This window comes from Gasterosteus aculeatus, chromosome 18, assembly GCF_964276395.1.
Source record: "Gasterosteus aculeatus chromosome 18, fGasAcu3.hap1.1, whole genome shotgun sequence".
Taxonomy (NCBI): Eukaryota; Metazoa; Chordata; class Actinopteri; order Perciformes; family Gasterosteidae; genus Gasterosteus; species Gasterosteus aculeatus.
The window spans coordinates 15155902-15177651 of NC_135706.1; positions in this window are offsets into that span (position 1 = coordinate 15155902).

The window sequence follows — 21750 nt, forward strand, 5'->3', positions numbered from 1 at the left end:
ACGCCGGTTTCCCCCCCGGCGGGCAGATCTCTCGGGCCCACGCGGTGCAGATACGCTTCCCTCAGGAGGAAGCCGGTGACGCCGTTACGGCGAATGACGGCTCGTCGGCTCGTTGCCAGGGGGATGAACACAGGCGGCGGTTGGCTTTTGATTTAACTGCTTCTCGTTGAGTGCGTGTCGCCCGAACCACTCGATCGTTGTCTGGTGTTCACTTCCTGTTTCCTGTTGTCTAACTGTTTGTCCGGCCTTTGTGTTGATTTCCCTGCACAGCCGCGTCCACGTTGGCGCGTGGCTTTGCGCGTCTGTTCCGCTGCGACCACGCGGTTCCATGAACTTCCACCTCACGATACTTTCCAAATAAGAACAGAGGAATTTAATTAGGCAGCGCGCCGCAGCGATAAAGCCATTAAGTGAGTCATGGTGCAGGGCGGCGGGGGCGAGGAACCCAACTAATTAACCTGTGTCTCTCAGACAGCCCGGCTTGTCAGAACGGCGAAGGCTTGAAGCCGCCGCGACCCGGGTGTCCCAACCCTGTCCAAAACACTTAAGTTCTCATCTAGTCGGGAAAATTGAAAGCGTGCAAACGGCGTTTCGTCCAACTCGCCGGATGTTCGCCGCGTGTAAAAGGGTTAAAGCTCGCCGACTTCTCGGGAAGGATCGCAGGCGGAGCGGATCCGTTTTTGCCGTCATGCTAATCCTGGTTTTTCCACGGCGAGCCTTCGTCTTTACAAACGACTCCATCTGGGGTTTACAATGACGTCTCCGCTCGGGGACAAATAATCGTGGACCTTCGCCGATGTTTCATCACCCTCTTTTGTCCTGCACGACCTCGGACACTTTGCTCTGTTGTGCACAACACATATTTTATTATTTCCTGACGTCGCCTGTGCATCGAGCAGCCGTTAGATGAGGAGCATGAAGTGGAATCTTAACTCCAACTCAAAGCTGAGCGTGATTGCAGGAATAAAAAAAACCTGGTGGTTCGTCACCTCGTGAGCCGTCGGCGACGTCTGGTAGAAAGAAAAAACGCCCACTTCCCCGAGCGATCAGAGGACGCAGAGCGCTGCTGGGAGCCTCGCCGGCAGGACGCTGGAAGGTTCTACGCCTCATCTTGATAGGATACAAATGAGAGACGTCCAGCAGATTGGGAGAGCGGCGCCGCGCGGCGGCCTTTTATGTGCGACCTGAATGCGGAGAGAGCGGAGATTGATGCCACGGGAGGCGCATCCCTCAGACTCCCACCAACTCGCCTTTTCTTCGCCTTCGTCTCGATTCACACAAACGCGAGATAAAACATGACATCCGTAAGATTTAACATGAAGGCAAACTTCACGTCCCTGTTGGTATTTGACACTCTATCCGTTTTGGGTGGGCGGTGCTACTGGCGTGCGTTGGCTGACTGCAGCACCCACGGGGCCGCGCTCAGCCGCCCCCCCCCTCCCCCCTCCGGCGGCGTCATTCTTCATTGATCAGAGGGGAGGGGCTAACAAGGTCTCCAGGCCGCACGCTGGGCTCTGCCTGCTGTCAGGAACCTGCTGCTGCGTCTGAGCGGCGCTCTGAGGCCGACCGACTCGACGCATCTGCGTTTCCTTCAAAAGGGAAATGAAGGCAACTCATTTTTGGTCGTGGAGTTTTCTTGTTTCATTGGTTATGAAACCAACTCACAAAGCTAACTGTTGAAATGAGACTCAGCTGTGTTCTTTGAAAGATTTAAGGGAAACCTACTTTCTCCCAAGTGGTTAATACTATTAAATTAAAGACAAAACAGCAGAGTCTAAATTGAAATGTGCATCGCGTGAAACACCCACCATGTTGAATTTCTTCTTCTCTTCCTGCCGTGTTTGGCCCACCGATCCCCCCCTACCTCCCCCAAACTCCTATCAACCACATGAGATAAAGCCAATTAAAATAACAACAACTCAAGATATCACCTGATTACAAACAATGCATCTGTCTCTCGCTGCAGTGACGCCCAATTAAAGTGAACTAGGAACCAGGCGCTGCGCTTTATCCATGCGGGGGAGCGCCGGTAAACCCCCCCGGGGTCTAATATGATCCTCTTATAAATCCTCTCTTTAGCTCCCTGCTCTCTCTACGGCCACAGGAAGGGGGATAACGCCGCGTGCGAGAGCGGAGCTGTTTACGGAGCGCGGCGTAAACCGCGGCGAACCACGCCCCCCCCCACCCCCCCTCCGCGTGACCTGCGCTGGCGACCCGCCGCTCGGCCTCCTCATTAGCAGCTGGCTCTCCACGAGAAACGTCCGCCGGTAATCCCGCTCTCTCACGCAACATGTTCCTTTCTTCTCCCGCGCATTCGCTTATTCAGCCTCCGCTCACTTCCCTGCAATTTCACACAAACAACCAGCAGCCTTTTTTCCCTTTTTCTTCACGCCGCCGTGTTTGAATTTCTTCCGCCTGGCATTTTGTTTCCTCTCGTTCCTTCTCTTCTTACCCGCGGCTTCGTTTCCTGGCGTCCTCCGCACGTCAGCGGGACGCTCGGCGAGAGCTCACGTGCGCGCTCACGTGCACGCTCCCGCCCACGCGGTGCATCTGAACCCGTGGTCAGAAGACGTCTCGGCCGCTCGGATCCAAGTTGGCCAGATCTGAACTCGGAGCTTCAGAGGATGGCCCGGGGGAGTGGGAGGGATGGGAGGGATGGAAGGATGGGAGGATGGAAGGAAGGTAGGTTGGGAGGATGGGAGGATGGAAGGATGGGGGGATGGGGAGTGGGAGGGATGGGAGGGATGGGAGGATGGAAGGAAGGTAGGTTGGGAGGATGGGAGGATGGAAGGATGGGGGGATGGGGAGTGGGAGGGATGGGAGGGATGGGAGGATGGAAGGGATGGGAGGGATGGGGAGTGGGAGGGATGGGAGGATGGGAGGGATGGGAGGATGGGAGGATGGGAGGGATGGGGAGTGGGAGGGATGGGAGGGATGGGAGGATGGGAGGGATGGGAGGATGGGAGGATGGGAGGGATGGGGAGTGGGAGGAATGGGAGGATGGGGGGGATGGTAGGATGGGAGGATGGGAGGGATGGGGAGTGGGAGGGATGGGAGGATGGGAGGGATGGTAGGATGGGAGGATGGGAGGGATGGGGAGTGGGGAGGATGGGAGGGATGGGGGGGATGGTAGGATGGGAGGATGGGAGGGATGGGAGGGATGGGGAGTGGGAGGGATGGGAGGGATGGGGGGGTTAAGAGGTGAGCGATGCGCGGTGCCCCGTGAGCGTCATTCGTTTGGCTGTTTGTTGTTTGTCGGCTCGCAAGTTTCATGTAATTAGGCGAGTTGTGAATATTCAACTGTACACATGTCTCACGTGAATATTCATGTCTTCCATCAGCGAAGCGATCGCGACACCAAAGCACACAGATGGCTGAGAGGCTCGACTCGGGGAAGCCTTTGTGATGAACTAGAACATTTTCCAGTTTGAGAAAAAAACAGACTGACGCTTGGAGAAAATGCTGTGAAAACACAGATAAGAAGCTGCAACCTGAAGTCACCATATACATGCGTCATTCGGATAAGAAACGCAGACAAAGGAATCGCTGCCAACTCCGGAGAGCGGAACCAGGCGGGGTAATCATACAATTAATCTGTTTGTTACCTGTATCACCCCGAAGCTACGTTATACCAACCACACTAAATTACCCCAATTAGCTTGCTGCGATAGAGCTAGGTGCTCTTCATCTTTGTCCCCTGATTAGTTATTTTTTCTGCTGAAATTTTTCTTAATTGAATGCGTCAGGAAAACGCATGTAGCACAAGCAAAGCGTGGCTAATTGTGGCGTGGAACAATGGCGGGGGTAATAAATGAATTAGCTGGGGGGACGTGCGAGTGCGTTTCGGAGCACAGCATGCTGCTTCTGCTTTTGGAAGGATTACCTGGGTTGTTCTGCACGTTAAGCCCACTGATTACTTTTGTGTACACTTAACGTTCCCGCTGACCACTCCTAAAGCGCGACATCGATTTTTAGATCGATTTTTAACACCCCGGGGAGACGCTAGGTTCCATTTCTATGAGTGGACTGCGCAACCGACGCGTTCGCCGAGAGCTTTTATTCATCTAAAAAGAAATGTATTAAGTAACATCTGGCAGTAGTGAAGCCGTGAACACGGGCCGCTCCAGTTTTGTTGCTTTCGAGAACAGCTGAGCCTTAAAAGTCGACCAATTCGTCCTCGAACGGGTCGTCTTTGACCTCTGAAGGGACCTTAAGCTGCTTCTGCCTTTACTAAAACGAAATAGCTGAAGTCGTCTCTGAAAGCAGCCGCTCAAATGACATCAGTATGTTTTTTGACCATTTCTCCGTCGTCTTCTCTGATTCTGCAATAAAAGTCCTTGAAAGCATCGCGGCTTCCATCTGTCAAACCCCGGATAACAGAGCGTCCTTGAAAGCACCACCACGTGGCCCGCGTTAAAACAAAACGAATGGAGACACGCAGCTGACGTGCTAACTGGACGCGGAGGAGGAACGATGACAAATGTCGTGTGGAAAAAAGGAGTGAGGGTTTTATCAAAAGGTTATTTCAGCCGGATCGGAAGCGTGTTTCTGCCGTGACGACAAAGGTCACCTGCTGGAGGTTCATTCCGTCTGTGGAGCACATCGGCTTAATCTCGTCATTCCTCCCCTTGAGCCCCATCCCACATTAAGCCCCTCTTCCATTCTACTCTCTCAGGGGTTAAACCCACGAAGCCGTTATTCAATCTGGCCCTTGATCGGGCAGATAATGACTTTGGGGAGCTGGTTAGGCCGAGGGGCCGGAGGGGGACGGGATAAGGAGGCCGTCGGCCTGCAGGAGGACACGCTGGAGGAAGGACCTTCTTCTGCTCTGTCTGTGTCCTTGTTAATATTCACAAACACAACAGCGGGCAAGGTCAGGACTAACATCAATATTTAAGTACAGTAGTGCTGCACACTAAGTTTAGCGCATGAGTAGCAACGGAGGTCGTCTCCTGTGAAGTAACAAAGAGGCTGAGTTGTCCTGACACGCGCTTTGGTTATTCTGAGATGTCACTGTACATTTACTCGGGATCTTCCTCCTCTTTCGGTTTCATGCCCGCTTTTCTCTTTCTCGCCTGCGCATGGAGGTTTAGCATTTGTCTCGTCCTACAGGGACGGCACAATGTCCACCGAGGCCGTAGAGGCAGAGAGGACGAACGCTGTTCCACGCGGGGCGAAAGAGGCTGGCGAGTACGGATCCAACGCTTGCAAAATGCCGGCTCATTTTAAGTCCAGCGTGAAGCCTCTTTTATTTATTCTAAGACCGGAATTAAATGGTGACCAATCGAAGTCATCATCTGGTTCTTTTTACTACGACTTAGAAAAGGATACGGCTGATGTTTTTTTTCTTTTTCAACAAATCCCATAGTAACTACCAATAATGAATCCCAATCTCCATATTTGTCATAGAAAGAATAATGTGTGTGATCTGTGTGAACATCCCCCCCCCGTCCTGCTGCCGCCGAAAATGATCTTTTTACTTCAGTTCGAGGGGCCTTTTTAGTTGAGATGCAGAATCAAACACATTGTTGGAATCACTTTTTTTTCTCTCCCCCACAAAAAAAAGAGCGAGGTTAGAGGAAGATGGCGTGATCATCGCTGGCGTGCACCCGGGGGACCCGCTCAACGCGCCTCTCTCCGGGACACGAGATGGGATCATGCCGAGCTGACAGTGATACGCCACAATACCCCCCCCCCCCCCGCCCCCCTCGCATGCAGGAAGAAGACGGCCACAGCTGGATAAACGCTGCAGCAGCTGTGGTGAACCTCTGCACAGAGACCCTCTCGCTCTCTGATGCTGCTCTTTCCCTCCCACACACACACACACACACACACACACACACACACACACACACACACACACACACAAGCTCTTGGTCTCTGAGGACGAATATCTGTGAATTCAGAGAAAAACAAACATCGGAAAGCAACATATGGCCCGTTGCTAATGGAACACGTCTCTCGGGGTCTAACGGATACGGTGACACGGAGCCCCCGGTTGGAATTATTTGCCAAATGGCAAAACTGCGGTTTGGAGGCATCGGCGACACGTGTTCACAGGAGGACACGGCGCCGGACTTTGCTGTCTCAGGACCCCCGAGGACAACTGGAAGATGAATTTGGCGGCGTAGAGAATCACAGAAGTATTTTATTTATGCATGTGGGTCTCTGTAGGATACATTTTTATTTACCTTTGGGAGGGAATTTTACTTTTGAGTGGGAGGGGGTCGAGGTGAAAAACAATAAAAACACTTTAGACAATGATAAAACATGGACATAAATATCAGAAGAAGTGCCGAATGGCAGAAAACATGGCGGCAAAGCGTAATGAGTAATGAAGAGGGATTAGGAGATAAGTGATGATACAAGCATGAGGACACCAAAATCCTGAGTAAACAGAAATCGGTATAAGGCCGTTATTAAGAGAAAACAAAAGGTGAGAATAAAGACGTATCGTGATATTTAAACAGTCGTGATTTAAAAATCCAAATTAAACTTTTCCCGTCGTGTAAAAACATCACCTTTTGTGTCACGGCAAACAAAAGCTAAGCTTTGGATAGCGATGCCGCACACAGCTCATGCGAGGGGATCCGCTCCAGATTTACAAAGACGCCCCTTGAATTTATGAATTATATTAAGCTCTGCAAGCAAGAAAAGACGTGTGATGACAGCGAGCCAGAGGTGACGCGATGTGCAAATGGAGGTCATTGTCGGGCCGCATGCTGGAGCCTCACGTTGCTCCTCCCGGCTGCATGAACACAACGTTTTCTTCTGACCCAATTTACTGGGAGAACGAGACACTAAATATCACATCTGAGATTCATTCCTTTCATGTGAGAACTAAAGAACTGGGCAAATACGATTGTTGATGGTCCATCGTTCCAAAGCGAGAGTCAGAATGGATCTGTGCACATCTGGGGGAGGTGTTTCGCTCATCTCACACAACAGATTTACTTCTATTTACTTTAATTTGAACGCGGATGTCTGAATCTGTTCTGCGCTTATTATTTAAGCTTCAAGCGTATTTCATTACTTTGTTTAATTTAGGCTCGCTTGTCGACGGCCACCTCGAGGTTTCATCCGGCGCAGCTGCAGGAAAACAACCTTTCTTCTTTAAAGTCAACACATGCCTGCGTGAGGCCTTCCAGCGTTATTTACTACGATCACTTGTACTGTTTCAAAATGTCTCTCAATCTAAAGGACACTTCAGAACAACTCACACAAACCAAGGGGAATGAGTAATGCGTTATGCAACGCCGTGGTAGAAGACACGGTGAAAAGAGGTTTTTTGCCATGGAAACAGACGGATATTCTGTCTCTTTTCTCTTTTTTTCTGTCCTCAGCTGCAGCTAGCATTACTGTTTTAGTAGCTCCGGTTCAATACTGCGATATGTAGCCTACATGCCGCGTTTCATCTGGCATGAAAAATTTAGAACAGGCGTTATATCACCACGAGGGCCGCAGAGACATGAATATCAAAGCGCATCTCTCGGTTTTGTTTCGTAACACCCGTGTGATTCTCTTTCCAGCCCGAGCTCTCTGCTCTGATGCAACACATGAATGCGTATATACTGTACACACACGCACACACACACACACACACCCTGCACGTCCACAGAAAACACAGAATGATTCATGCCCAAACCACGGCGTCAGACTCGCTCCTCCTTGATTCTTACACCCCCCCCCCCCCCTCCTGTCGACTCCTCACAGCCTTCTAATAGATGCTGCTGACTAAAGACCGTCTGTGCAGCCGTGTGATAACTTCCCTCTTGGTATAAAAATGTAGGATTGTCTGGTTCTCTTATCTGACTTCTGACAGCCTTCATCAGCCCCCCCCCCCCCCCCCCCCGCTGCTTTTCCTTTTGTCCCACCTGCCCACTGGGTTCCCTCTTTCCCTCCTGATCGTCATGGCGATAACACACTCAGCGATGGAGGCGTGTGGTAAAGATGCTTCTCAGATCAGCCTATTTGTTCTACATAGTTATTCCTTGCGTGCGAGAGACACTAAGAGAGACAAACTCCTTGTTTGAGCAGTGTCACCGTGTCCCCCCCCCCCCCCCTCCCCCGGTCTGCAGGGAGGTGTGTTCCTGTGCGCCGGCCTACATTAAAGTGCAACGCCGTCTGCTGTGATGTGTGACTCCGCCGAACGCCGCGTGCACTCTTGCGAACTCCGTCATTTGTCTAAATTGTCGCCTCGGCGCTTGAAAACGACAACCAGCCGCTCTGCAACATCGATAAGTTAATGAAGTGATGCACAGGTGGGGACATATTGGAGGGTGGAGCCCCCCCCCCTCCCCGCCTCCTTTAACCCAGCCCGTGCAGTAACCGCCAGCTACATGTTGTTTTTAGCCGCCCGGTTAGAATACGGCCTCCACGTGTTGCCGGAAGGCGTCAGCGTGACGGTAAAGTTCTGACCTCTCACGTCCTTGGAGCTCCGCTCATGTGAAACCAGGAAGACACACGCCATTAACCCGCATCGCTCACACCAGGCACGTATGCATGCACACCCAAAAGTGGATTAGGGTTTGATTAAGTCAATGAGGCGTGTGAGACAGAGCCCGCGTCAACACCGTTTGCTGATCGTATTAATTGGATTCAGCTTTTAATCTATAATCATGATTGTATTAAAATATGCACATGCGCTTGGATTTTAATCCCACTAATGGACGCCAGTGTGGGACGTGTGCACAACATTAACGCTCATTGAATTGTGAGCAGGCTTCCTGGAGGTGGGGGGGGGGGGGGTTGAGCCTGGATATCAGCTTTACCTTTTATATCAGCGTGATTCCAAACCTGTAATTTATCATCTTAGAGACGAGGCTCACATTCGTAACCATAAACCATTTCATCGTGTGAGTCAGTGAGAATAGGAACTAAATATAAACGGGCTGCATTGAAACTAAGCTTGGTGAATGAATTAATTGACTGCAGCCGGTCACAAATGATCGATAACCTCCCTGTCGATGGGAAACCGTGTTCTTACGGAAAAGCCGGTCATTGTAAAGAAACGTGATGTTTAATCATTATCCGGCGCAGGAAGGTCGACAAACCCTTTAAACTATAAATCTGTACGCCAATCGAAAGGAAAAGAAATCTTTTAGTAAACATAAAAGGGGAGGAAAAACATACTTTTGCACCATTCGACTTTTAAGGGGAATCGCCTCCTTTAAAAACACTCTTCGTGACATTGCAGCTTTACGACATTGTGCTCACGGTGTTTGAGTTCTTTAGGGACACTTATTGGGTGACTCATCATTTGATGTGACAGATATTTATGGTGCAGAATTAATTTTCTTACCCCCCCCTTCACACCAGCAAGGCGAGGATTCCACTTATCCTGTGAAATATCTCAACAACACAAGAGAAGACACCCAATATTATACCAATATTAACAGCTTCATGCCCCTGAACCCCACTGACGGGGGTCTCCTACTGCAATGGAGCACTGCAGCTCACAGGCTATCGTTAGCCTTGTCCCTGTGAGGGCGTTAGCATGCTTAGCTTAGCATTTATCTTTGTTACCTCTGTGCACAGCCCCCCAGAGCACCACTAGCATGGCGGTAAACGCCTCCCTAATCACCTCCGCGTGTTATTCTTGTTCGCCCATCGGTTAGTTGTAAGTTATTAGTCCTCTTTAAGTTTGTGTTTACTGCAAAACTTTGCTGTTATTCATTTTCCTAATATTGACAGTCTGCGGAGAGCAGTCGAGTGTGAAATTTTAATTGTGTGCTGAGATACATCTCCAGGTCCCTGGGGGGGAGAGGTGGAGATGTAGATCTGGTTCAGTGAGGTTTCCACCGCCTCCATCGATCAGCGGAGGACGGTAAATAGTGGACACGCTGCTGCGCCAGCACGCACGCACACACACACACACACGCACACACACACACACACACACACACACACACACACACACACACACACACACGCACACACACACACACACACACGCGCACACACTCGCTTAAAGGATAAAGTCCTTTTCTTCCACCACTAGAGAGGACTCCAATAAGGGTAGATGGCTGAAAATCACGGCCCGCTAAGGGGGGGGGGGGGGGGGGCACGGATCATCTGAAGCAAAGAATGGAGTAAGTGGTACCAAAGCGGGAGGGGGGACGGAAGGCGGCTTTCTGATTTAAACTATTCTCCGTCTAAAGGAATAAATCCTCGCAAATTCCACCCGATTTCAGTCAGTGTGCGCTTACAGTTCACAGAGAAGCACTTGAAATAACATTTTGCTTTCACGAGCTTCATGGATTTGTATTTTTGTGCGACCAGAAGGGGGGAGGGGGGGGGGGGGGGGGGGTAATTACACAACAGCGACGCAGGAGTTTAACAAGGGGGGGGGGAGGGAGGGGTGATACCGTAAGCTGCACTTCTCTCCCTCCTCACAGGCTGTAAAACCCGGAGAGCTATTTTCGGTGCTCCTTGGGTGCAGGTGTCCAATTATATTTCACACTCTGGTGAAGGTGCACTGGGATTAAGCGCCCCCCCCCCTCCCCCTCCCCCCCCCCCCCCCCCCCCGACTCACCCGGCCGCCCCTCAAGGGAAGTCCGGGGCACCGGTGGGAAAAGAAGGACAGAACAACATCAGGAGTAAACAGAAAAGGGAATTTCAGTTCAAAGAAAAGTAATAATCTACTTAACTTCGTTTTGCGCAAAATGCCGCAAGACCCGAAGGAGACGAGGACTCAGCAGCTCTGACTTCAACCGGCAAGTTCTCCTCCACATCAGCCGCGACCTCTGACCTCTGACGGCGACCTCGCGGCACTTTGTCTGGATTGTGAACACCTGAGCTTTTCTTACAGTTTCGGAAAAGGTCATCGGCCGACCGGGGGAAGGAGTTGGTGAGTGCCGCAGGCTCCGCAGGGTCGGAGGGGTCGGGGGGGGGGTTCCGAGTGAGGATCGGGTCGACGCTGCGGCGCGAGGTGACATTTTGGAGCATTTGAAGCGAACTCACACCAGGAGGTTTGTTCCTATTTGTCTGCAGCTCGTACGTGTTTTTTTTGTCCAGATGGCCGTGGATCCTTTATTTCAGCCTCTTTCGTTACTGTACGTGTGAGCTGCTGAGAAAGAAGACGTTAGTGGGTGGCGAGAAGATTTCAGAGGTTGTTTTTTTTTTCCAGTAGATGCTTAAACTGCCAAGAGTTTTCTTAAAATCAATGTGGGCATCTGTTAAAGCAAGTCTCCTCTGGTTTCCCTGATTTTAGTCGTGAGTTTATTTATCTGCTGAGCACATTAACCACAAGCACTTCTTTTGTTTTGTCTGTTCCGAACGCCGAATGTCAAGATGTCCCGAGGAGCCCAAAATGATGGGAAGGGGCCAATCCTCGAGACAAATTGGCACATGCGGAGCAACGCCGGGAGTATATCACCAAAATAAATGCTTCTCCGACACCAGCGCAGTGACAGGCCCAATCCCCACCGTGCTCTTAGGCTCCAGCAGAAGTGACAGGACCGGCAATCAAATACACTCCGTCACGTGCACTGAATCTAAACAAGGTTGTCCGTTTCCAAAGCGTGGAATGAAGCTTTTATCAGGAGGGGAAAAAAAAAAAACATAAGAGCTGTGCAAGACACAGATTTTATTTCTCTTCTAGAGAAAAACACGGTGGAGAATCTCAGCACTGAAAACGAAATAATCGATGCTCTGAATACATTACGACGCACCGGCCAGCGAGATGGTTTCAATTGGAGTGAGAAAGAAATTCGTGACACAAGACAAAGTACGCTGATCGCAGGTCACAGAACAAATACAGGCTGTTCAACTTGTGCATGATTACTAATCAGTTCAGTAGTTTGAAGCAAAAGTGGGAAATCAGACCTGAGAGAAACTGCTGCTGTCATCAGGAATCAGGAATTCAAGCGGTTGAATCACAACAACACGGCTGCTGGGCGACAGCGACGCCGACCTCAGAAAAGCCGGTGACGAGCCGGTGAATTAACGCAGCAAAATGGGATGAACCAGCTCTTCTGACATGCTCTAGAATAAAAAATGCGGTAGAACACGGTTATCATCTGAAGACAACAATGACGCCAACGTGGAAGCGCCTTCAACCTGCAGCTCCTCTGGTGACTTTAATTCTTTTTACCTTTTTAGTCTCTGCTAGTCTTCTGCAATACAGAATTATGTAAATGGTCCCATTGAGAAGAAAAGCCGGGGAACGAGGGGGCCGATTAGTGAGCGACAGGTTGTGCCCGTTTTTAACTCTCAGTCGTGATACTTAATTGCAACAATTTGGATTTCCTGAAAATGTCTCTGTTGTTTTTAACATCTACCACGAGCAAATCTCACACATCCACGCAAAAGGTACAAATCTCCATAACCGCTACTGTCACTTCTCATTAGCCCCCCCCCCGGATAACTGTTTATTAAAAGCTGTTGAGAGCAAGGGTGAGGCTTTATTTACTTGAAATGACACCTCCGATAAAGACAGGCCAGAGCGTCATTAGGTGTCCACTGATTAGATCATAACATATACAGCCTGCACGACTTACTTGACTTTTATTTAATGTTTTAACATGTTTACTGCCGTAGTGGGCGTTGCATGCCAAAGCTAAACACTCTCAATTTGGCTCGAGCTGCAACATAAAGTGCAAAAAGCAGTTGAGAGGATTGTGTAAGAACTCATGCAGCTACAGAAGGCTGCACAGAATAATGAATTGAATATCCTGTGATAGTGAAGCATTACGTTAACGTGCAATCATATATCAATATGTTTCCAACCCTGTCTCCTAAAAACCTGAATACAAGTATTAGTATAGTAGCATTGTATGGTGGTCACAGTCAACATCCTAATACGATATAAATAATTATGATGAATCTTTTTCCTCTGTGCTGTCGGTTTTATTTGATGAACCTGCCGAGCGGAGCTTTGGAATTAGACTTCATCAGAGGTTTTCAGTTAACTCACAGTTATTCAGTAAAGGGAACTGACCTCCCAGTCGATAGAAAAACGGCTCCAGAAGAGGACATTTAAAGTAGTTCTTTCCCCCGGTGACGGCGCGTCTCGGCTCTCATTCCCTCTCTGCCAATCAGTGTCTGTCAGCGCGATCGTCTCTCCTCTAAACTCATTTGCCTCCTGGTCACCTTCCTCCGTCCTTTCCCTTCTTTCATCAACCCAATCGCTCACAGCCCGATTTCCCCTCCGCTGGTCCTCCGGCCCGTCCCGCAGGGCAGCGTCCTGAAGGTGAGTCGGCCGGCTGGCGTCCAGCCGATGCACCGCCCCCCTTCCAGCCACGACCTCCGCTGCGTCCCGGCGGGCCCGGGGGTCAGGGGGCGAGGCCGCGTGGATGAATGGGGGGGGGGGATCGCGGCGCTTTGTTTTGATCATCAACAGTAGCAGCCGGCTGCATAATTACACAGAAACTTGGAGAACAAGTCACACGTTCATCAAACCGTTTGATTAATGAATTGCTCATTTAAATAATGGCTTTTGATCTTAATGACCAATTAGGCCATAATGAACTGAGTCAACGGCTACATTTCCAATTACATTTTATTATACAGTAACATAATGTTTTGTGTCTTTTTTAGTAAAGCGGTGCTTTACCTACTAACTACATCATTACCTGAATTCATTGCTTTTTTTTGTTGCATATCCTCCAGCTGAATAAAACATCCTCCCACCATAATGATGTTTACTGTTGACAGAGCGGTCAGACAGGGATGTGGTGCACGGGTGTGCAGAGGAAGTAGACTTCAGGCACCAGGAGAGCCATTGCTCGGCTCACCAGGTTTTATTGGTTTAAGGGGCCTCCAGGTGGACACCGTGCATAAATACGGGGGACAGACTAGTTAATAATAGAATTGAGCACATGAGTGACTATTCGGAACCTTCTGCAGTATTCACCTCAACATACGTTGACAACCATAGAATTATGATCTCAATCACAACAACCAAAATCACTGAGGCCCCTGAAGCAATTTCATATCAAAATGAGATCCGCTACCGACTGGATCAATTTAAGGCAAATAAAGTTGAGAATCATGTGTTCTCGAGAACCCGAATGCAGTTATGAAAATGTATCGGTGATAAGTATCAGTCACGCTGCGCTATCGTCTCTTTGAGCCACAGAGAATCTCGTTTGAAAACAATGTCGGCGTGTTGCTGCTCTATTGGATGGATGTGACCAGCTGATCGGATTCATGAGAGGAGTGAACAGCCTGATGAATTAGGCCGAAGTGTAATGAATATTCCTTCTGACGTCTTGGTTTTGTTCTGTAAGATATTTGGACCAAACACTATTTGACCTTTTAAAAGACATTTCTCAATCAAATATTTTTGGACTTTAATTTCAAAATAATTTCACCTTTTTTTCTAAGATATTTTTAAACATATTTTGACAGATCATTTTCCATGCCTTTTATAAGCAGATATTTTGACTTTTTAAAAAAATATTCTTCGAATAAACATTTGACTTTTTTTCAGAGATATTTTTTGAACTAACATATTTTGACTATTTTTTTCCAAACAACATTTTTATACCTACTATTTTCCCCATGACATGACACGTGTGCTGTTATATATCCTCCAAATGTCACTCCTCATAAAAAGACCCACACAAACTGTGTCCTCCCACGAGTCTTCAGCCGCGTTCACGTTGGATTTCGCTCCTTTTTGGAAGCAATTCGTTGCTGAACTTTCGTGCCCTTTCATCGAGCGTTATGCTAACCTGGTCCGTGCCATCCGGTCGTTCATGTCGTCCTTCTATTCCTCTGCAGCGGAAGGTAGACGTGTTGGACACAACACCACTTAACGTTTTAAAGTGACAATCCATCGCATTTCACTTCAAATTGATTTGGAGGCAAACCGTGTCTCCAAATGGTAACAGCAGATGTGGTTTATTGCTGCAGCAGTCGGGGACCTGTTAAAATGCAAAAGAGAACTGCAAAACAAACCATTTAAATATATATATATATATATATATATATATATATATATATATATATATATATGCGTGTGTCACAGCCTTTTCGTCCATCACTCTGGCAGAGACTGTGATCTGCTTCCCGCTGCACACGGCAGGAGTCTGCAAAGCGCGAGAGGGAAAGTAGTCGCTTACCTCGCTGAGAAGATGGGGAGTTGTGTCGCGTGTCACCTGCAGCTTTTCATCTCACAGCTCACCGTGGCTGCGCTTCCCTTGTTCCTTTACTGCCTGCGAGCCTTCCAACTGACCCGCCGTCACCAGGAGATGTTCTGTGCAAAGCTGCAGCGGTCAGTTCAACGGACCGAACCCCTTCGGTGACCCAGAAGCCTCCAGAGGGGTCCACTTCAGCTGCGGGCGTTTAGCGTCCTTTGTCGATGTGAGACAGCAGGCGTCTTCCTCCTCCTCGCTGTCTGCTTGTCGTGGTCGCCGCGTCCCTCAGGCGTCGAACAGACACGGAGCAAAGAAACAAAACGCACCTCTGCACCACCAGGCGCAGCAGAGGCCGCCGAGCGGCTCCAATCCATCACGGCAATAATCAAACCGGCTCACACTCAGAGCTTATTACATTTAATTGGATATAAATGCAAGCAACTCATCTTATTCGCGCAGTGGTTCTGCGGCGTTACATCCATTGACTTCCATTACATTTCTTTATAGACTTTTCGAATGTGTGATTGGAGCCAGTTTAAAAGTTTGAGATGGTTTTCATCTGTATTATTTTAAATTATTCATAACAGTGCTCATCAGGGAATGACTTTCCCTCCATTACATTATTGGTTTATGCAAAGCAGGGAACAACTAGCTGCTGTGTGTGTGAGACTGCATACAGTGGCTAAGTGGCTCCTGCCTCTCTTGGCTGTAGCTTTAAGTCTATTTGGTATTATTTGGAAACAGCTATTGGCTTGTAATTTTAATTTAAAAAATGAGCTGGGCAGAACCTCCTCACAGCAGCCGTTCTCCATCATTCATTTCGACCTAATATTTCATGCATTATTTGTATACTGTGTAGTTTCTCTGCTACTTCATTGCGGCACCAGAGGAAAAAGATCAGTAGACATCAACGTCCAAACCAAGGTTCATCACAGCGTCTCCGTGAGTACCGACATTGTGTGACAGCGTGGGCGTAGTGAATATATTGTTTCATGCACTGAAGAGACGTAGACTCTAGGACACCGTCTTCCTGGTTGTTTTTCTTCCCCCAGCAGGGGGTCTGGTCCTCTGGGAGAAAAGCTGGCACACGTTGCTTTGTTCTCCACGCAACACAACAAAAACACAGCAGCCGCAGTGAACCAAGTCCTGCCTTTCTGGCCCAATCCAAACAGGGTGCTGCACGATGCCACATCGCAGATCCATTAGACCGGCTGCACGAACGTCATTTCACGTAAAGCAAATTGCATCCCAGCAGCAGCTCCTCTGCATCCATCGCAAAAACAAACCAAACGAAAGCGATTGAATTCCGTTGAGTTTTCAGGCTTTTGTCAGGGTGCAAACTGGTTTACGATGAAGAACTGCATTTTTCAAATGATTTCCAGTCAGCTCACATACAGATGAGAACTATATATGTTAATAGAAAGGATGGTTCTCTCTGATGGAGGATTTCCATCCATGCACGTGTCCATCCGTCTATCCATCAAAAGTGGCCTCGGTAGCTGCAGGTGTGAGCTTGTGTTCATTGATACAGGGATAGAACTCCTCCTGTTTACACTCATTAATTATTACATAACACTAACGGTCCTCTCCTCTGGTTCGGTTGTCATCAGGTGCAACGTTCTACAGTCGTGGTGATTGATGAGCAATCATTTCACTTTCCTCACTTTGTGTCATAGCGCCACTTGTTTTCATGCTGACTCAGGGAGAGTCAATCGAAAATGATTTCCGGGCTCCGCGTCGCCTTGTGATTGACCTGATTTTCGTTTGCAGAGCATGCGGCTTCGTCGACCCGCATGGTGAGTCATTCCCTCAGCGCCTCCGCGCCATCAGCCTGCTCTCAAACGCAGAGCAGGAATAAATGGACCGGCTCACATGCTGGGAGCATTCGGATCGACTCTCGTGGCTAACTGTGCTAACAGATGACAACACAGAGCACTCGGGAGAACGTTACTTTTTACCTTTACATAGAAATGAGTTTTATATTTCTAAATAGCCCCACGTGTCGGACCACTCGACGCCAGTGTGAATTATAATTCCCGGGCTCTCGTTAAACGGCGTGCGCGCTCGTAAGTGCAGCGAGACGGCGGCGCGGTCCTCGTGGCCCCGTACAATCAGGACGCGGCGGGGGCCGACAAAAGGTCGATTAGCCAAAGGTCACCGGTGTCATCACGCCCATTCCTTCCTTCGCCTGCGAGGTGACGCAGAGCCGATCCGCCGACCGCCCTGCGCGCTCCGGACTCCATCAGCGCAGCGGAGGGGGAACGGGCTCCTCTGGTGGGCGGGTGGCGGTCGGGGGGGCGGGAGGCTTGACCTTGCAGGCGACCTTGTTTCATCGTGTGAGCTGAGCTTGTGTGAAGTGGCGTACCGGCGCAGATATATATATGCTCTTTTATTATACGTACCAGCAACTCCGGAGGCAGATAAAAGCCTGAAAACCAGAGTAGCCGCTCGGGTAATCTCATTTCTCACAACTCATACCGAGCAAATGAATCACCTGATTGACATGCAAAGCAGCAGCGATCGTTATCGAGCCCGCTCAGAAGCATTATACTCAGTAAACACAACACATGAAATCCCGTTTTTTTTTTGTCAATTAGCTCTTTGAGAAGTGATCCGGGAGGAAAATATTGTGATCGTGATCGTCTTTGTCCTGATGCATTAGCAGAGAAGCTACACATTGAGAGGGTTCGACAGAGACGCCGAGGGAAAGATTAACTGGCAGACGTCCAATCAGACGTCTTCTTTACGTGATCTGTCCTGCATCAGCAATGCAGAACTCAGTGCTGCGGTACAGCGGTGAGTAATCGACAGAGCCGAGACCACGCTGCTGCGTAGCCCCCCCCCCCCTCTGTGCATGCATGCATGCAGGGGCCACAATGAAAACAGAGCTTTCCTCCCACCACGTGTCTGAGCCGGGGTGCCGGCGGGCGCCTGCGATGAGAACTCCTCGCCATGCGAGCGCCGGCCTCCGAAGGGCAGACGGATAAATGATTCAGCCCGAAGTTCTGCATCAGGGCTCAGATGGCATCACATGAGAGGGATTAATTCATCCATCCGAACGCGGCACGAGGAGACGCCTCAAAGCCACGGGTTACTTATAATTGGAGAAATGCTCTTTGCCGAGTCACTGATTTTTTTAGCTTTTTTTGTTGAAGGTAAAAAATGAATAAAACAATGCTTCACTTTTGTCGTTTTTTAAAAATATTCTCATGTTGTGTGAAAACGTTTGAATTCTAGTTAATAACAAGAACTCTGTGCTTATTAAGCCTGAAAAAGATGCGCCGAGTGTCCCAGCTAATTAACACGCTGCACGTCTCTCTGATTCCCGTTATTGAGGAGAGAAAACATCTTGAACCAGCAGCATTCCACTTTGATGGAGCGCAGCGGACACAAACGACTTGAGGCGCAACGCGTGTTGACAAAGAATAATTGATTGAATATTTTCTCAATTGATCGTGTGTCCGCGGTGCGCAGCCCACATACGTGGTCACCGCGTGTTCGCCTGAGGCCCTTTGGCAACGGCGGCGTGTCTGAATTCACATTGTTTGACTTGACATGAGGAGCACCAACAGGCCACTAGCATTCCATGACCCCCCCCCCGTCCTCCACAAGGCAATGGCCTTTTTTTATGGGAGTGACTTATTATCTGAGGTTTGCTGCGCGTTCGCTGGATAAAACAACGCCATAAAGTGTTTGGAAAGCCTTTAAAACCCGGTAAGATTACTTGCGGATCGTGCACTCGACAACCTCCTGAACAATTGTGCTCCGATTACCAACCGTTCCCTTCGCATCTGCACAAACTGGATGCGATCACCACCTCGATATTTGTAGAGAGGGATTACATCTTCGCTTCTTCAATCTGGGGGCAAAACAACCTTTTAAGGAGCTGCAGAACTTCACGTGTTTCTACTCGTCACGACACAGATGAACGCCAAACAACAGTCATTGTTTTTTACGGCGCACACAGGTGTGCGACCATAGCGTTCTCTAAATTGGTGGACAGCCTTGGGAAAGGCCTCCGGCTAAAAGCGATGAAATATGCATAAAACAATAACACTCTGAAAAAACAACACAAATGGCAGATTCCTCCAGGCCCGGTTAACAACTATTCTAGTTTTGTGTGAGCAGCAAAAGGCAGCACCTTTGAAAATTGAGAGAATATGTTTGTAGTTAAAGATCCGACCCAAAAAATCCCAGTGAATTGGTGTCCAAAATTCTCACGTTATTTTTCAAATGGTGATTTTTCAAAAATAATAAAAAGCGGTTGTTTTCAGTGTTTTTCTCCCCGTATGTTTGTCACACCAAAGCGGAAGCGCCTTCGCCTCTCGGCTGCGAGGCCCCTGCTGCTTCACCTTCGGGATGACTTTCAAGCGGCTCCGCGCGGCGTCCTCGTTCCCTCGCGTGTGCTTCTCTGGCTTCACTCACTCACGCGGACCACAAACTGGGGAGCAGCGTCAAAGGGACAATTTGCACGACACAAAGGCCTTTGTTTGCCGGCCTTTGAGTGAGAGACAGGTGGCCACTTCGGGAATCACTGCGCTGTCCCTTTGAAACCCGGCGGGGACAGAAGTGTCACGTCGAGGCAAGCCACAGAAACACCGGGGGGGGAGCTCATAATATGCGACATTGTGTTCTATTCTTACGCCGTGCGACGGAACATTTATTCGACACGGCCCCGTAAAATATTCCTTTTCTTTATTTTTTCATTAGTTTCAGGTATGGCACAAAAAAAATGGGTGATAAATCCAAAGTAACACAGGAGAAAGAAGCCTGATCGTATATAAATATAGAGCACAAAACAGAGAAGAGTGACAGGTCATCATTACAGGGTGTCTGCACACAACAAGATAAATAACATCACTTAAAAGCGGCGATCTCAGCGACCTCGATGTTGCGCCATCAAATCAAATGATTCCCAGGGGTCTTTTAAAATGTGAAGGTCGGGGGGGGGGTCGGGGGAGGTTTGGCTATTTTGCTTTATTTTGCTCACCACCGAGCGACGGAAATCCACGTTCGACCGCTTCCTTCCACTTCGTACGAACACTTTTCTGAATCCCGCCGATGACCCCGTCCTCTCTGCCGGTGCCCAACCACAAAGCTCTTGGCGCCCATTGGCTTTACCGGATCAATAAACCGGGGGGGGTTGGGGGGGTGTACTGATAATCGGGGGCCATCGCTTACGAATACATCGCACTGGTGGGACTGAACGGGTTATTCAGGGTGCTGAAACAGCGCATTGAATGGCACGATGTGACAAAGCCCTTCTCAGGTTGAACAGAAAATGAGAACATTTCCACTGGATAAGAAATGTTGGGACTGTTCCTTTCAGAGACCCTTGAAGCTCTAGGTATCAATCATTTATATTCATGGTGAGAATAAAACATTACCAGGTGATTATACAGCTGGTAGAAAGTAAAATGAGAAAATTGAAGCTGAATAAAAAAAGAAAAGAAAAACACCTTTGAGGAAACTACAGCAGCATAACAGAAATGATTTAGAGCACAACTTTTTTAGTTTATACTACTACAAAGTATGCGTGTTCTGGGAATTAAGGCAATACTTTGTTTTGAATTACATTTCCTCGCATGGAGGTTTAATCTAATTCACCACAGAAACAGATTCAAGCGTCACAGTGGCTCCTTTTCAACGGTATTAGTGTAAATACTGGGTACATTCATCCACAACTGCAACAACATATACATATATTTCCCCCTTTTGAATGAAACCGCATTGATTTAAGTCTTTGTTTCCTTCCAAGTTCAAGTCCACGTGAACCTCGCTAATGTTACACAAAGTCAAACGTGCCATATTCTCCAGACGGAAGGTGGACTCATGGTGGCTTCATTCCCCTCCTGGTTAAAGCCCGTTGCCAATAACAACAGAGTCTCCTTTCCCTTTTTCAACTACGTAACGCAACTGAAGCAAACACCTCATGTACAACGGGATAATTTGTCGAAACGTTGGTATCTCAGCTGCACTTGTGTTGACTGAATTTTGTGGTGAATTTTCACGTTCTTCTCCATCAAGGTTTTAGGCCTTTTTACCAAACAGTCATCCAGTTACACGTGATGGAAAATTCAGCGGCGTAAAGGACTGCCCTCTTAACAAAGACACAAAGCGTACAACTCGTATAGTACAACTCGTATAGTACAACTCGTATAGTACAACTCGTATAGTACAACTCGTATAGTACAACTCGTATAGTACAACTCGTATAGTCAGCCACAACAGATATACAGCACACGCTGGAGGTTCGGCTGGTGGGAAACAAAAGTGGTGCAGCTCTATTTGCGAAGGCTGTATTTATTACTCGACGCCCACACGGTATATTAAGTAGAGACCTTTAAATGTGATATTATCATAAAAGCATTTGGAGTCACTCACCGCTGCAGAACTCATCGCTGCGCGATAAAAACGACACAACAGGCCTCCACGAAACGCTCGGCGGAACCTCGGGTCCTTCGACATACAGCCAGTAACACAACGCTGTTCACGTATTCACATTCTGTTAATCCCCTCCGATCGTACTTTGCAGCTCAGGGGACTTTAATAAGAGCGGCATCTCACGCAAAGGCCAGAAAGATGACACGAGCTGCAGAAGAGAAACACAAGCAAACGGTGGTTCTTTTGGAGGTCCAGTTTTCTGGCAAAATCTAACGAGTCTTCG